Genomic DNA, 17,297 nt, shown 5'->3' with positions numbered 1-17,297 from the left:
TATGTGGACATACTCTCCCCTCTCGTTGCTATGCATCACATAGATAGATCTTGCGTGACCATAGGATTTTTTTTGAAATTACCGCGTTCCCCAACATTTATGTGTGTTGCTGGTGCTGCAATGAGAGATCACAAAAGGTGGACCACAATATGGTCATTGAGGACAAACCTTCACTTTTGAGATTACTTGTAGTTGATCAACAAGGTCCAACAAGAATCAATGTCATTTCTGCACCGAAATTGGCAGTGGTGGGCTACTCGTCTGTCAAATACTACTACTTTCAGGTACAACAGTCACCTTATACCTCTCTTTATTGATATCAACATTATTTATAGTTTTGAAGATGTATGTTCGTCTGTCATCCAGCAAAGCTTCACCCAGATTCTAGGCATAGTGAAGGTCTTGGCACTAGAATCTATCGGCCCCAACCTGGACAAGTTCTTAGTTGCCTGAGATGCTTTCTGTGCCTAAAGAAGCTGTATATCGAGGTGATGTTCCTTTCCTGTTAAATGTTAACCATAAGGGAGTTGAATTTTTTGCACCTTTTCCCAACTTTACAATGACAATGTACTATGATTTCTGAAGGATTTTGGAGGATTTCAGGACATACACCCCCACCACATTGCTTGATTCATATGGTTACAATGCATAAGCATTTCTCCTTTGGATTCATCTCTACTGGTTTTCTTAGGGAATTTTTCATCCAATCCAACCTCTTGTGAAGAAGGCTACATGTTTCTAGATTGTAATCAAATGCCCATGTTAATCATGTCAGATCGAAGATGGCACGTTGGTGCATTTTACAAATCCCGCAAACCAAATAGGTGTGTGGTAGTGTTCAAAACTGCATGTAGGCACTAACACGTTATCTTCATTTGCAGATAATAATAGGCCTGGAGGTGGATAATGTTTATAATGACAATTACATTGGATGCCTGGATCTTCATCTTTCAAATATTACTTTGAACTCCTACCGAGGGACCTTACCGGAGATTACACTCGCCAGGTTCTTTCTTGCCAGAGCAAAGGTGCTGAGAGTACTAAGGTTGAACATGCATTTTATTAGGACAGCTGAATGGTATGTTGATCAGAGCCGGCAGGTACTACAGAATGGAAGAGGCTCCAAAAAAGCTAAACTTTGTTTTGGAAGAGCATATGACAGAGCAATTGGAAGTCGTTGTGTCAAACCCATACATGACTTGTCAGCGGCTGATCCCTTTGCAGAAATGTCGATGTTTGCAATGTTTGAATTTGGGCGTTGTAATCTTTGAATTTGAACCTTGCAATATTTATGGTATTTGTTATATAACATAATTGGATGTTTAATTTGGTATTGCAATCATGTCATGTTACAAGTATATATATGTTGTTCTTCTATACACAGAGCATAGATGTTCTGCAGACAGAGCATATCACAACACATACGAACTACACTAGGTAACCCGTTAGCGATGAATTCATGAATCGCAAACAGTTCATCTGAGTGAACCGTATGCTATACATCGCACACGTCTTCGTCTGGCAGCCCGTTTCTTTTGTTCACCCTCATTGCAAACAGTTAATTGAACTAAACCGTACGCCCTGAATCGCACACGCAACAAAAATCTGAAACATGTTTGATGCATCACGTCGGGGGCCCCATATGCATGCGGCTGCGCCGCGCGCGTTGCCACGCGATCTAGTTATGTGCGGCACTATGGAGTTACCCGCTGCGAATTAGAACTGCCATCAGGACGTGCCGTCCGGCCTCCCCTTTAATTCCCGTGGCCATTATAACCTTAGTCTCTTCAACCTTTCGATCGCGCCCCACAACACAACAAGCACACCCACGAAGACAAATAGAGAGGGGATGTCTAGCGGTGCTCCAATGGAGTTCGGCGAGCGTAAAGTGGAGACCCACACGAGGAGATGGATCTCTATGTGGTGTACACCATCTAACCGGCCATGGTGGACGACTACATCAACACCGTTGAGCAGTTGCTTGCTGGAGACAAGTACAAGGTGGTCGGCATCGACCTCCAGTACACCGCCGTTAGTCCCGGCATAGATCAAAAGGTTACCGTCCCCTAGTTGTGCGTGCGCCATCATGTCCTCATCTACCACTACTGCATGGCTAGAGAGCCTTGCGACCATTTCAACAGGTTTTTCAACAGCACCGACTACAAGTTCACCACAGTGGAAACCACCGACGATGTAAAAGCGCTTAGTGTTATAGGCTTGGCCTGCAAGAACCTTGTTAAAATCCATGACCACTACAGGGTCTGGGGCAGCACAAAGGACTCCCTGGTCAAACTCGCCTCGGCCATCATCGACCCCTACTACGAAAAGATGAAGCGGGATTCCCAGAGAACAAATCCCGTACCCTAGCATTGTGCCTGGATGCGCCAACTGGATGAACCTCTCCTCAGGTTCGTGGCCAAGAACGTGTACACATGCTACGAGATGCACAGGTGGATCGTTGACATGAGGAAGTGCCTCGTTATCCAAATCGACCAGCCTGGACAAGCAGAGCAAGCGTCACAAGAAGTAGATGATGATCAAATGATCGTTTATGCTAGTTAATCATGCATGTAATATATAGTTTAATTTATTGGTGTGTGGAAGTGTCATGTGTAGTAGCCACCTATGAAATTATGCATGTAATAGTTTACTTTGGTGTGTGCAAATGGCATGGTTGTAGTAGCCACCTATGTAATTGGATGTTTAATTTGGTTAATCATGCATGTAATATATATGTTGTTGTTCTGTATGAAATCCCATCGCATAACACACACGTCTTATTAGCAGCAATCGTCTATGTTATTATCGGTCTTTGCACACATTTCTGATTACAGACTATTTGCCGCGTATCACAGACATCTTGTTATATTGAACCGTTTATGTTCTCTTGTCTCAACACAAATAGTTCATCCGCGTGAACTGCATGCCGTATATCGCACACACCTTGATTTGGCTGACTGTTTCTTTTGTGTTGCCTAATCACAAACAGTTCATCCTAGTGAATCGTATGCTGTTTATCGCACACACCTTCATCTGGCTGCCCGTTTCTTTTGTTGCTACTCATCACAAACGGTTAATTGCACTGAACCGTATGCCCTACATCACACACGGAACTAAAATCTGAACCGTGTTTGATGCATCCATCATCGCAAATGTTTTGCACCTTTTTTGACGGTTTGTTACACCATCGTTTGTGATTAATGCATCACACCCAATTTCGTCAAAGGGTCTCTGATCGTAGTGTTGCATTAGCAGCATCCTGCAGTAGTTTCAAGGAATCTCATGATCAACTCCAAGTGAAGCTCACCAAGGAGAAAGCTACTTTTCTTCATATGGTCTTAATTGATAATGCAAATGCTACTAACCCGTGTTGTGAGCATGTGCATCTTGTGGAGGAGAATGCCAAGTTGAAGGAGCAACTTGAGAAAGTCCTTGTGTCTTGCATACAAGGTGAGAAGAACCTCAATGATCTTTTGAGCAATCAAAAGGAAGTTGTGGGCAAGGAGGGAATTGGGTTTGCACCCAAGTCCAAGAACAAGAAGAAGAATGACAAGGCCAAACAACCTCTTCCTCTCAAGCAAACTTTTGTGAAGGAGGGAGAGGGTGCTCCTAAGGAGAAGAAGAGGAACAATGTGAAGGGTGGTGGTGTCAAGAAGGGCATTGCCACTCCTTCCAACAAAGCCGACGACTTTGACCCTTCTTATGTGCTATGTCATGCTAGTGATGGGCATGTTTATGCCAAATTTGTTGGTTCTCCTTATGAGTACATTGAATGGTCTATTTGGGTTCCCAAGACCCTTGTTACAAACATCAAAGGATCCATTGCAAAATGGGTACCTAAAACCAAGCATTGATCTCTTGTAGGTGTTTGCTTCCGGTGGGGAATCATGGTTGCTCGATAGTGGACCACAAATCATATGACCGGAAGCAAGGACTTGGTGGTGGACGTGCACAAGGTCTCATCTATGCCCACCAACGTCGAGTGGGGTGATGTCTCGTCTTCTAAGGTATTGGGTCTTGGCAAGGTGGTCATTTCTCATGATCTCACGATCGAGAAAGTCATGCTTGTTGAGTCCCTTGCATACAATTTACTTTTCGTTCGTCAACTTGCAATCATGGGCTTTGCCACTTTCTTTGATACTGATACCGTGGCCCTCTTGCAGAGCAAGACTCTTAAAGTAGCCTTTGTTGGGCATGTCAAGGACGGTCTTTATGTGATTAACTTTTTGGAGCGACCCACTAAGACCGCGACATGACTAACGGCTAAAGTTGACGTGGGATGGCTTTGGCATCGCCGTTTAGCACACGTGAATATGAGATTTTTGCAAAGTCTTCTCAAGGGGACCATGTCCGTGGACTAACAAATGTTAGTTTTGCCAAAGATCGTGCTTGCAGTGCTTGTATCAAAGGAAAGCTACATGAGAAGGCTCACCCTCCCACGACTATCATCTACTCGAAGAGACCCTTGGAGCTCCTTCACTTGGATCTCTTTGGGCCACCATACTTTGATAGTCTTGGGGTAGGAAGTATTTCTTGGTGATTGTGGATGATTATTCAAGATACTCTTGGGTATATTTCTTCAAGAGGAAGAGTGAGACTCAACAAATCATCATCGACTTTGCAAATGAAGCTCAACGTCAACACAATGCAAAGATCTTGACAATAAGAAGTGACAACGGCACGAGTTCAAGAACCGCACCTTGGATGAGTTTCTTAGTGATGAGGGGATCAAGCATCAATATTCCGCACCTTACACCCCTGAACAAAATGGTGTAGCGGAGAGGAAGAACCGGACGTTGATGGACGCGACAAGGACCATGATGGCGGAGTTCAAGTCTCCCTACAACTTTTGGGCTGAAGCCATCAACATCGCTTGTCATGCATCCAATCGTCTCTATCTCCGCAGGGCCTTGAACAAGCCTCCATATGAGATACTTACCGGTAACAAGCCCAACCTCAAGTACTTCTGGGTGTTCGGTTGTAAGTGTTTCATTCTCAAGAAAGGTGTCCGTTTGTCTAAATTTGAGGCTAGAGCTCATGAGGGCATATTTGTTGGTTATGCTACAAACTCTCATGCTTACCGTGTCCTCAGAAAGTCCACGGGACTCATTGAGGAGACGTGTAACGTGGAGTTTGATGAGAATAGTGGCTCCCAAGTGGAGCAAAGTAGTACTTGTGATGTAGGTGATGAAATTCCTCCCAAAGCCATAAGAAGAGGGTGTTGGTCATATCCTACCCATTGAGGAACCCCTTGTGGCCGAAGGAGAAGGACAAAGTGTCAGATTATGGTATTCGCAAACCCTTCAGAGGTTGGAACTCTGGGGTGCGTGCGGAGATCTCAACCTACCCAACCTGCCTACTCGCGATCCTCCTCGGCCTAGCGCGTCAAGATCAAAGAGACAAAGAGACACAGCAGTTTATCCTGGTTAGGGCCACCTTGCGGTGTAATACCCTACTCCAACGTTTTGGTGGATTGCCTCGAAGGGCTGAGGATGCACTAGTACAGTGAATGAACTGGCCTCAGGAGGTGAGGTGTTCTTGAGCTGGTGTGGTGTCTGCTAGTTCTACTTGTCTTGTCTCCCCTCTATGGTGGTGGCTAGTCCTATTTATAGTGGCCTTGGTCCTCTTACCAAATATTGGCGGGAAGGGATCCCACAACGGCCGGATTTGAAAGGGGACAAGTAGTACAGCCTATCTTGACAAAAGTAGTCTTCGCCTGCGAAAAGCCTCTTATCATGATGTTGCGGTGGGCTCGTGGATTACCTCCGTCCTGTCGTCCTAGCGGTCTTGGTCTCGTTGCACCGAAATGGAAACCTTTGGTTGATTCCTCGGGCCTCCACGCCTGTGGCTTGCCTCCCTTACACCGAAGAGGAAACCTGCGCTCTGCGCCCGCCTGGCGCCTGCCTGGCCTTGGTCGTCATGGCTCATGTCAGCTGAGCCTCGTGAGGTGAACCTTGCATAGAACTCTTCACCCCTTGGGAGCCAGTCTGAGGAGGCCGATCCCCTTGGGGGTCTTGGTGTCGCTCGCCTCATGAGGCTTGGCTGCTCGCGAGGGTCTTGTGTTGTTGATGCTGAAGCCAGGCCGTACCAGGCCGTCGATGGAGCCACGTGGTGGGATGCAGGGAGGCAGGGTTGGATACCCTCATATCCAAGATGCCGACGGTAGCCCCCGGGCCCAAGGCGCGCTCGGACTTGGCTTCCAGGCGAAGCCAAAGGGCAAGTGTGGAGTGTCGCGGGCCCTAACCGCCTGCGACCTTGATGATGCGTAGCGATTGATGGGATGTGGGCGACTCCGCTTCCCCACGCTGCCTCGGCAACTGATCGACTTGACAACTGCATGCTACATGCAGAGAGAATCATCATTACTGGAGATCGTGGGAGGCCGACGATTTACCTTCTCCTGGTTATAAATGCACGAGCGGGCGAAGCTCCTGCCCATCTCTCTTTCGTTTTGCTCCCGTCTACTCCTCTCTTCACCACCTTGTGCCCATGGCGCTGATCAAGAGATATTCAGCGGCCGAGAAGGGGAAAGCCCCCAGGGAGGGGCCCGACCCTCTCCCACCGAAGAAGCGGCTCCGCCTCCCTCACAACACCAGCGTGAGGCGAGATGTGACCAGGCCTTGGCAGTCGAGCCTCTGCCTTGCTTCTCCCTTCCCATATACGCTCGTGGTGGGGATGAAGGAGTGCACCGTCGAGTGGCGCCGGATGAAGATGGTGGGGCCGCCATTTCCCTGCCGACCGCACCACAGACCCATGCCAAGGGTAGCTTGCGCGAGTTCGTGGTGTGGACGGTGATGCCTCCTAACACCTGGATCCGACTCCCGTGATTCTTCGCCAGCGAGCTGCCTCCGAGGGGCCGGTTGAGCTGTGGCTGAAGCACGCAGGGTGTTGTAGCTTGGCCACCGGAGCTGCAGTCGAGGTGGTGCTACCTAGAGACGTCTTCATGACGTGAGGATAGGGCGAGATCGCTCGGGCTTGCCGCCCAGAGGGAGCCCTGGCGATCCACTTTGAGTATGACGGCGTGGCTACTCTGTTCTTCAATGTCTTCAACGAGGAGGTTGAACGGCTAGAATGCTGCCCCAGAGGAGACATCACGAGGGACGCTGCAGCGGGTGCTGGACCTACTGTTGTCCCCTTTGGCGCTTCATCCAGCAGCAGTGACGACTCCTGGGAATCCAGCGACTCTCCTGAGCCCAGTGATTCTCCGGAGTCGAGTGACGACACCTACGTGCTGCCAAGCTCCTGCCGAGGCTGGAGCGCGATTGCGGCTGCCGCCCGGCCTCATCGGTGGTACCGTAGGGCCAGTAGTTGCTTTCCCTGCGCGGAATGAAAATCAGCCCCCGTGGGGTTTGTAAGATCGGAATGTACTTAATATCAGCGTTGTTTCTTTTGATTTAGTGATGGATGCGCGTAATCTAGTTTGGCTCGGTTCCTCCCTTTTCTTTTCCCTAGACAGCGTGGAGCTCTATGCCGACAGGACCCGGTCCCTAGGCAGGCTTCAGCCGTCTCTAGTATGCGAGGTCGCCATGCCATGGTCAAGGCTAGGAGGTGAGCAGCCTAAGGTCTGGTAAGAGCTCATCAGACGCGATGCTCATGACGTCCCCTTTGGCGCGCAAGCAGCTGCCCAGAGAATCGAAAAGGGAAGTAGAACTGCCAAAATGGAACTGCGAGGCAGGGTGTGCGGGGAGCAAAGCTAGCGCCGCAGCAAACTGGGACTTATCTTTTGGTGTCTTGGTCCATCAGGGAGATGATGCTTGCTTTCGCGCCTGTGGTACCGCTGGGCGCAGCCTGCATTGGCCATCCTCCTGCTCGCTTGCCAAGGTGATCTACGTCCTCGGGACCCGGCCCTCGAGCAAGCTCAACCGCCGCTGGTATGCTAGGTCGCGATGTCGTGGTCAAGGCCAGGGGGTGAGGGCTGGAGAGCCAGTAGGAGCTCCCGAGACGCGGTGCTTGGGAGGCCCCCCTTTAACGTGCAAGCGACTCGCGAGGCTAGATGGTGGTCGTTCAAGCCAACCCGTGGCCCACTGCCAAGTGAACCTGCAAGTTAGATGACAGGAAAGACTGGGAACCCCTGCGGAGCGGGCCTGCAGCCCAGGGCATAGGATAGAGGCACCAAGGACCTGACGAGGTGGTGTACACGAAGCGGGCCGCGAACCAGAGCTCGATCCCCGGGTTTATAAGCGTTGCAGGGACAACCCAAGCACAAGCGCCGTGCCAACCTGAGTTATCATGCAGCGATGCGGGAATGGTATTAGTCAGCACACATGAGGGGCCGTGAGGCGGTGGTCATAGAGTGACAATCATAGATAAACTCGCAGAAATGGTTAGATAGTCCTAGTGAATGCAAAATGATACATGTCGCAGGGCCAGACCCACACGGCCTAGGGATGGTGCAGCCCAAGGGGTGCCCCCAAACTGAACGAACTTAGAGAGATGTCACATGGTACCGTCGCTGAAAAGGTGTTGAAGTAGCCAGAAAATGCACGTTGATGGAGTCGTTCCTCATGAGCCGCCCTGGTGCCGAGCCTCGGGAGACTCGGAGGGACCGAGAGGCTCCTAAAGGTGCTCCTCCATCTCTGCTAGGATCACCAGACGCCTGGCCTCGCAGGCCGTCTGGGAATCTCTCATGCAGCGCGGGAACGCTTCAGCCGCGCTCGGTAGGCCGAAGGGCATGCAGACGTAGTTGTGAGGTGGACCCTCGCACCGGCCGACACGAGACGGCCATGTGAGCTGCCGAGACGCGGCCCTGTTGAGCCCGGGAATGTCGATGCAGACGCGGAACCTCTTACCCTCGCCGGGGTAGTGAGCTGCGCCGCGTGGAAGGCGACGATCGCTTTGCAGAACCCTTGCCTCTTGAATTGCTGATGAACTCATGAATGTCTGGCGCCTCACGCTTGTTGCCTTCTCCTGGGAAGCGTGCTCTAAAGAGTGCATCCACATGGTGCCCGAGTGCCTTCCTCGTGACCCTGGCTAGGTCTGAGTGTTGGAAATATGCCCTAGAGGCAATAATAAATGGATTATTATTATATTTCCTTTTTCATGTTAATTGTCTTTTATTCATGCTATAATTGTATTATCCGGAAATCGTAATACGCGTGTGAATACATAGACCACGACATGTCCCTAGTGAGCCTCTAGTTGACTAGCTCGTTGATCAACAGATAGTCATGGTTTCCTGACTATGGACATTGGATGTCATTGATAACGGGATCACATCATTAGGAGAATGATGCGATGGACAGGACCCAATCCTAAGCATAGCACAAGATCGTGTAGTTCGTTTGCTAGAGCTTTTCCAATGTCAAGTATCCTTTGCTTAGACCATGAGATCGTGTAACTCCCGGATATCGTGGGAGTGCTTTGGGTGTACCAAACGTCACAACGTAACTGGGTGACTATAAAGGTGCACTACAGGTATCTCCGAAAGTGTGTGTTGGGTTGACACAGATCGAGACTGGGATTTGTCACTCCATATGACGGAGAGGTATCTCTGGGCCCACTCGGTAATGCATCATCATAATGAGCTCAAAGTGACCAAGTGTCTGGTCACAGGATCATGCATTATGGTACGAGTAAAGTGACTTGCCGGTAACGAGATTGAACGAGGTATTGGGATACCGATGATCGAATCTCGGGCAAGTAACATACCGATTGACAAAGGGAATTGTATACGGGGTTGCTTGAATCCTCGACATCGTGGTTCATCCGATGAGATCATCGAGGAGCATGTGGGAGCCAACATGGGTATCCAGATCCCACTGTTGGTTATTGACCGGAGAGTCGTCTCGGTCATGTCTACGTGTCTCCCGAACCCGTAGGGTCTACACACTTAAGGTTCGGTGACGCTAGGGTTGTAGAGATATTAGTATGCAGCAAACCGAAAGTTGTTCGGAGTCTCGGATGAGATCCCAGACGTCACAAGGAGTTCCAAAATGGTCCGGAGGTAAAGAATTATATATGGGAAGTCGAGTTTCGGCCATCGAGAAAGTTTCGGGGTTCACCGGTATTGTACCGGGACCACCGGAAGGGTCCCGGGGGTCCACCGGGTGGGGCCACCTATCCCGGAGGCCCCATGGGCTGAAGTGGGAGGGGAACCAGCCCCTGGTGGGCTGGTGCGCCCCCCTGGGCCCCGCTCTGCGCCTAGGGTTGGGAACCCTAGGGGAGGGGGCGCCTCCACTTGCCTTGGGGGGCAAGTTTCCCCCCCCTTGGCCACCGCCCCCCTAGGAGATCCCATCTCCTAGGGACGGTGCCCCCCCTGGGGTCCCTTTATAAAGAGGGGGGTGGGAGGGCAGCCGCACCCTGACACCTGGCGCCTCCCTTCCCCCCTTGCTACACCTCTCCCTTCCGTAGACGCTTGGCGAAGCCCTGCCGGATCCCTGCTGCATCCACCACCACACCGTCGTGCTGCTGGATCTTCATCAACCTCTCCTTTCCCCTTGCTAGATCAAGAAGGAGGAGACGTCACGCTGACCGTACATGTGTTAAACGCGGAGGTGCCGTCCATTCGGCGCTAGGATCTCCGGTGATTTGGATCACGACGAGTACGACTCCCTCAACCCCGTTCTCTTGAACGCTTCCGCTCGATCTACAAGGGTATGTAGATGCACTCCTCTCTCTCGTTGCTAGATGAACTCATAGGTTGATCTTGGTGAACGTAGGAATTTTTTTATTTTATGCAACGTTCCCCAACAGTGGCATCATGAGCTAGGTCTATGCGTAGTTCTCTATTGCACGAGTAGAACACAAATCTGTTGTGGGCGTAGATGTTGTCAACTTTCTTGCCACTACTAGTCTTATTTTGCTTCAGCAGTATTGTGGGATGAAGCGGCGCGGACCGACCTTACACGTACGCTTACGTGAGACAGGTTCCACCGACTGACATGCACTAGTTGCATAAGGTGGCTAGCGGGTGTGTGTCTCTCCCACTTTAGTTGGAGCGGATTCGATGAAAAGGGTCCTTATGAAGGGTAAATAGAAGTTGACAAATCACGTTGTGGTTATTCGTAGGTAAGAAAACGTTCTTGCTAGAACCCTATTGCAGCCACGTAAAAGATGCAACAACAATTAGAGGACGTCTAACTTGTTTTTGCAGCAATTTCTTTGTGATGTGATATGGCCAAAAGTTGTGATGAATGATGAATGATATATTGTGATGTATGAGATCATGTTCTTGTAATAGGAATCACGACTTGCATGTCGATGAGTATGACAACCGGCAGGAGCCATAGGAGTTGTCTTAATAATTGTATGACCTGCGTGTCAATGATTTAACGCCATGTAATTACTTTACTTTATTGCTAAACCGTTAGCCATAGTAGTAGAAGTAATAGTTGGCGAGCAACTTCATGGAGACACGATGATGGAGATCATGATGATGGAGATCATGGTGTCATGCCGGTGACGAAGATGATCATGGAACCCCAAAGATGGAGATCAAAGGAGCTATATGATATTGGCCATATCATGTCACTACTATTTAATTGCATGTGATGTTTATTATGTTTATGCATCTTGTTTACTTAGAACGATGGTAGTAAATAAGATGATCCCTCTTAATAATTTCAAGAAAGTGTTCCCCCTAATTGTGCGCCGTTGCTAAAGTTCGTCGTTTCGAAGCACCAGGTGATGATCGGGTGTGATAGATTCCTACGTTCACATACAATGGGTGTAAGACAGTTTTACACATGCAAAAACACTTAGGTTAACTTGATGAGCCTAGCATGTACAGACATGGCCTCGGAACACAGAGACCGAAAGGTCGAACATGAGTCGTATGGAAGATATGATCAACATGGAGATGTTCACCGATGATGACTAGTCCGTCTCACGTGATGATCGGGCACGGCCTAGTCGACTCGGATCATGTAACACTTAGATGACTAGAGGGATGTCAAATCTGAGTGGGAGTTCATTAAATAATTTGATTAGATGAACTTAATTATCATGAACTTAGTCTAAAATCTTTGCAAAAATGTCTTGTAGATCAAATGGCCAATGCTCATGTCAACATGTACTTCAACGTGTTCCTAGAGAAAACCAAGCTGAAAGATGATGGCAGCAACTATACGGACTGGTTCCGGAACCTGAGGATCATCCTCATAGCTGCCAAGAAAACATATGTCCTAGAAGGACCGCTAGGTGAAGCACCCATCCCAGAGAACCAAGACGTTATAAACACTTGGCAGTCACGTGCTGATGATTACTCCCTCGTTCAGTGCGGCATGCTTTACAGCTTAGAACCGGGGCTCCAAAAGCGTTTTGAGCAACACGGAGCATATGAGATGTTCGAGGAGCTAAAAATGGTTTTACAAGCTCACGCCCGGGTCGAGAGATATGAAGTCTCCGACAAGTTCTATAGTTGTAAGATGGAGGAAAATAGTTCTGTCAGTGAGCACATACTCAAAATGTCTGGGTTGCACAATGGCCTGTCCCAGCTGGACATTAACCTCCCGGACGAGGCGGTCATTGACTGAATCCTTCAGTCGCTCCCACCGAGCTAAAAGAGCTTTGTGATGAACTACAATATGCAGGGGATGGTGAAAACTATTCCTGAAGTATTTTCAATGTTGAAGTCGGCAGAGGTAGAAATCAAGAAAGAACATCCAGTGTTGATGGTCAATAAAACCACCAAGTTCAAGAAAGGCAAGGGTAAGAAGAAATTCAAGAAGGACGGCAAGGATGTTGCCGTGCCCGGTAAGCCAGTTGCCGGGAAGAAGTCAAAGAATGGACCCAAGCCTGAGACTGAGTGCTTTTATTGCAAAGGGAAGGGTCACTAGAAGCGGAACTGCCCCAAATACTTAGCGGACAAGAAGGCCGGCAACACTAAAGGTATATGTGATATACATGTAATTGATGTGTACCTTGCCAGTACTCGTAGTAACTCCTGGGTATTTGATACCGGTGCCGTTGCTTATATTTGTAACTCACAGCAGGAGCTGCGGAATAAGCGGAGACTGACGAAGGACGAGGTGACGATGCGCGTCGGGAATGGTTCCAAGGTCGATGTGATCGCCGTCGGCACGCTGCCTCTACATTTACCCACGGGATTAGTTTTAAACCTCAATAATTGTTATGTAGTGCCAAGTTTGAGCATGAACATTGTATCTGGATCTCGTTTAATACGAGATGGCTACTCATTTAAATCCGAGAATAATGGTTGTTCTATTTATATGAGAGATATGTTTTATGGTCATGCCCCGATGGTCAATGGTTTATTATGAATCTCGAACGTAATGTTACACATATTCATAGTGTGAATACCAAAAGACGTAAAGTTGATAACGATAGTCCCACATACTTGTGGCACTGCTGCCTTGGTCACATTGGTGTCAAGTGCATGAAGAAGCTCCATGCTGATGGACTTTTAGAGTCTCTCGATTATGAATCATTTGACACATGCGAACCATGCCTCATGGGCAAAATTACCAAGACTCTGTTCTCCCGAACAATGGAGCAAGCAACCAACTTATTGGAGATCATACATACTGATGTGTGTGGTCCAATGAGCGTTGGCGCTCGCGGAGGATATCGTTATGTTCTCACTCTCACTAATGACTTAAGTAGATATGGGTATGTCTACTTGATGAAACACAAGTCTGAGACCTTTGAAAAGTTCAAGGAATTTCAGAATGAAGTAGAGACTCAACGTGACCGAAAGATAAAATTCTTACGATCAGATCGTGGAGGAGAATATTTAAGCCACGAATTTGGTACGCACTTAAGAAAATGTGGAATCGTTTCACAACTCACACCGTCTGGAACACCTCAGCGTAATGGTTTGTCCGAACGTTGTAATCGCACTCTATTGGATATGGTGCGATCTATGATGTCTCTTACCGATTTACCGCTATCATTTTGGGGATACGCTCTAGAGACAGCTACATTCACTTTAAATAGGGCTCCGTCTAAATCCGTTGAGACGACACCGTACGAATTATGGTTTGGGAAGAAACCTAAGTTGTCGTTTCTAAAAGTTTGGGGATGCGATGCTTATGTCAAGAAACTTCAACCTGAAAAGCTCGAACCCAAGTCAGAAAAATGCATCTTCATAGGATACCCTAAGGAAACCATTGGGTATACCTTCTACCTTAGATCCGAAGGCAAGATCTTTGTTGCCAAGAACGGATCCTTTCTGGAAAAAGAGTTTCTCTCGAAAGGAGTAAGTGGGAGGAAAGTAGAACTCGATGAAGTACTACCTCTTGAACCGGAAAGTAGTGCAGCTCAGGAAAATGTTCCTGTGGTGCCTACACCAACTGGAGAGGAAATTAATGATGATGATCAAGGTACTTCGGATCAAGTTGCTACTAAACTTCGTAGGTCCACAAGGACACGTTCCACACCAGAGTGGTATGGCAACCATGTCCTGGAAATCATGTTGTTAGACAACGGTGAACCTTCGAACTATGAAGAAGCGATGGAGGGCCCAGATTCCAACAAATGGCTTGAAGCCATGCAATCCGAGATAGAATCCATGTATGAAAACAAAGTATGGACTTTGACAGACTTGCCCGATGATCGGTGAGCGATAGAAAACAAATGGATCTTTAAGAAGAAGACGGACGCGGATGGTAATATTACCATCTATAAAGCTCGACTTGTCGCTAAGGGTTATCGGCAAGTTCAAGGGGTTGACTACGATGATACTTTCTCTCCCGTAGCAAAGTTGAAGTCCGTCCGAATCATGTTAGCAATTGCCGCATACTATGATTATGAGATATGGTAGATGGACGTCAAAACAGCATTCCTTAACGGCTATCTTAAGGAAGAACTGTATATGATGCAGCCGGTGGGTTTTGTCGATCCTAAGAATGCTAACAAGGTATGCAAGCTCCAGCGATCCATTTATGGGCTGGTGCAAGCATCTTGGAGTTGGAACATTCGCTTTGATGAGATGATCAAAGCGTTTGGGTTTATGCAGACTTATGGAGAAGCCTGCGTTTACAAGAAAGTGAGTGGGAGCTCTGTAGCATTTCTCATATTATATGTAGATGACATACTTTTGATGGGAAATGATATAGAACTTTTGGACAGCAATAAGGCCTACTTGAATAAGTGTTTTTCAATGAAGGACCTTGGAGAAGCTGCTTACATATTAGGCATCAAGATCTATAGGGATAGATCGAGACGCCTCATAGGTCTTTCACAAAGCACATACCTTGATAAGATATTGAAGAAGTTCAATATGGATCAGTCCAAGAAAGGGTTCTTTCCTGTGTTGCAAGGTGTGAGATTGAGCTCGGCTCAATGCCCGACCATGGCAGAAGAGAAAGAAGAGATGAGTGTCATCCCCTATGCCTCAGCCATAGGATCTATTATGTATGCCATGCTGTGAACCAGACCTGCTGTAAACCTTGCTGTAAGTTTGGTAGGAAGGTACCAAAGTAATCCCGGCAAGGAACACTGGACAGCGGTCAACAATATCCCGAAGTACCTGAAAAGGACAAAGGACATGTTTCTCGTCTATGGAGGTGACGAAGAGCTCGTCGTAAAGGGTTACGTCGACGCTAGCTTCGACACAGATCTGGATGACTCTAAGTCACAAACCGGATACGTGTATATGTTGAATCGTGGAGTAGTAAGCTGGTGCAATTGCAAGCAGAGCGTCGTGGCGGGATCTACATGTGAAGCAGAGTACATGGCAGCCTTGGAGGCAGCTCATGAAGCAATATGGATGAAGGAGTTCATCACCGACCTAGGAGTCATACCCAATGCGCCGGGCCAATCACTCTCTTCTGTGACAACACTAGAGCTATTGCCCTTGCCAAGGAGCCCAGGTTTCACAAGAAGACCAGGCACATCAAGCGTCGTTTCAACTCCATCCGTGAAAATGTTCAAGATGGAGACATAGATATTTGCAAAGTACATACGGATCTGAATGTCGCAGATCCGTTGACTAAACCTCTTCCGCGAGCAAAACATGATCAACACCAGAACTCTATGGGTGTTCGATTCATCACAATGTAACTAGATTATTGACTCTAGTGCAAGTGGGAGACTGTTGGAAATATTCCCTAGAGGCAATAATAAAAGGATTATTATTATATTTCCTTGTTCATGATAATTGTCTTTTATTCATGATATAATTGTATTATCCGGAAATCGTAATACGCGTGTGAATACATAGACCACAACATGTCCCTAGTGAGCCTCTAGTTTACTAGCTCGTTGATCAACAGATAGTCATGGTTTCCTGACTATGGACACTGGATGTCATTGATAATGGGATCACATCATTAGGAGAATGATGTGATGGACAAGACCCAAACCTAAGCATAGCACCAGATCGTGTAGTTCGTTTGCTAGAGCTTTTCCAATGTCAAGTATCCTTTCCTTAGACCATGAGATCGTGTAACTCCCGGATACCGTAGGAGTGCTTTGGGTGTACCAAACGTCACAACGTAACTGGGTGACTATAAAGGTGCACTACAGGTATCTCCGAAAGTGTCTGTTGGGTTGACACGGATCAAGACTGGGATTTGTCACTCCGTATGATGGAGAGGTATCTCTGGGCCCACTCGGTAATGCATCATCATAATGAGCTCAAAGTGACCAAGTGTCTGGTCACGGGATCATGCATTATGGTACGAGTAAAGTGACTTGCTGGTAACGAGATTGAACGAGGTATTGGGATACCGACGATCGAATCTCGGGCAAGTAATGTACCGACTGACAAAGGGAATTGTATACGGGGTTGCTTGAATCCTCGAGATCATGGTTCATCCGATGAGATCATCGAGGAGCATGTGGGAGCCAACATGGGTATCCAGATCCCGCTGTTGTTTATTGATCGGAGAGCCGTCTCGGTCATGTCTACGTGTCTCCCGAACCAGTAGGGTCTACACACTTAAGGTTCGGTGACGCTAGGGTTGTAGAGATATTAGTATGCAGCAAACCGAAAGTTGTTCGGAGTCCCGGATGAGATCCCGTACGTCACGAGGAGTTCCGTAATGGTCCGGAGGTAAAGAATTATATATGGGAGGTCGAGTTTCGGCCATCGGGAAAGTTTCGGGGTTCACCGGTATTGTACCGGGGCCACTGGAAGGGTCCCGGGGGTCCACTGGGTGGGGCCACCTATCCCGGAGGCCCCCTGGGCCCCCCTCTGTGCATAGGGTTGGGAACCCTAGGGGAGGGGGCGCCTCCACTTACCTTGGGGGGCAAGTTTCCCCCCTTGGCCGCCGCCCCCCTAGGAGATCCCATATCCTAGGGCTGGCGCCCCACCTAGGGTCCCTATATAAAGAGGGGGGTGGAAGGGCTGCTGCACCCTAACACCTGGCGCCTCCCTTCCCCCCTTGCTACAC

Source organism: Triticum dicoccoides, chromosome 2B, assembly GCF_002162155.2.
Source record: "Triticum dicoccoides isolate Atlit2015 ecotype Zavitan chromosome 2B, WEW_v2.0, whole genome shotgun sequence".
In the NCBI taxonomy this organism is placed as follows: domain Eukaryota; kingdom Viridiplantae; phylum Streptophyta; class Magnoliopsida; order Poales; family Poaceae; genus Triticum; species Triticum dicoccoides.
The sequence above is the reverse complement of the archived record's forward strand: the minus strand, read 5'-3'. Positions refer to the sequence as shown.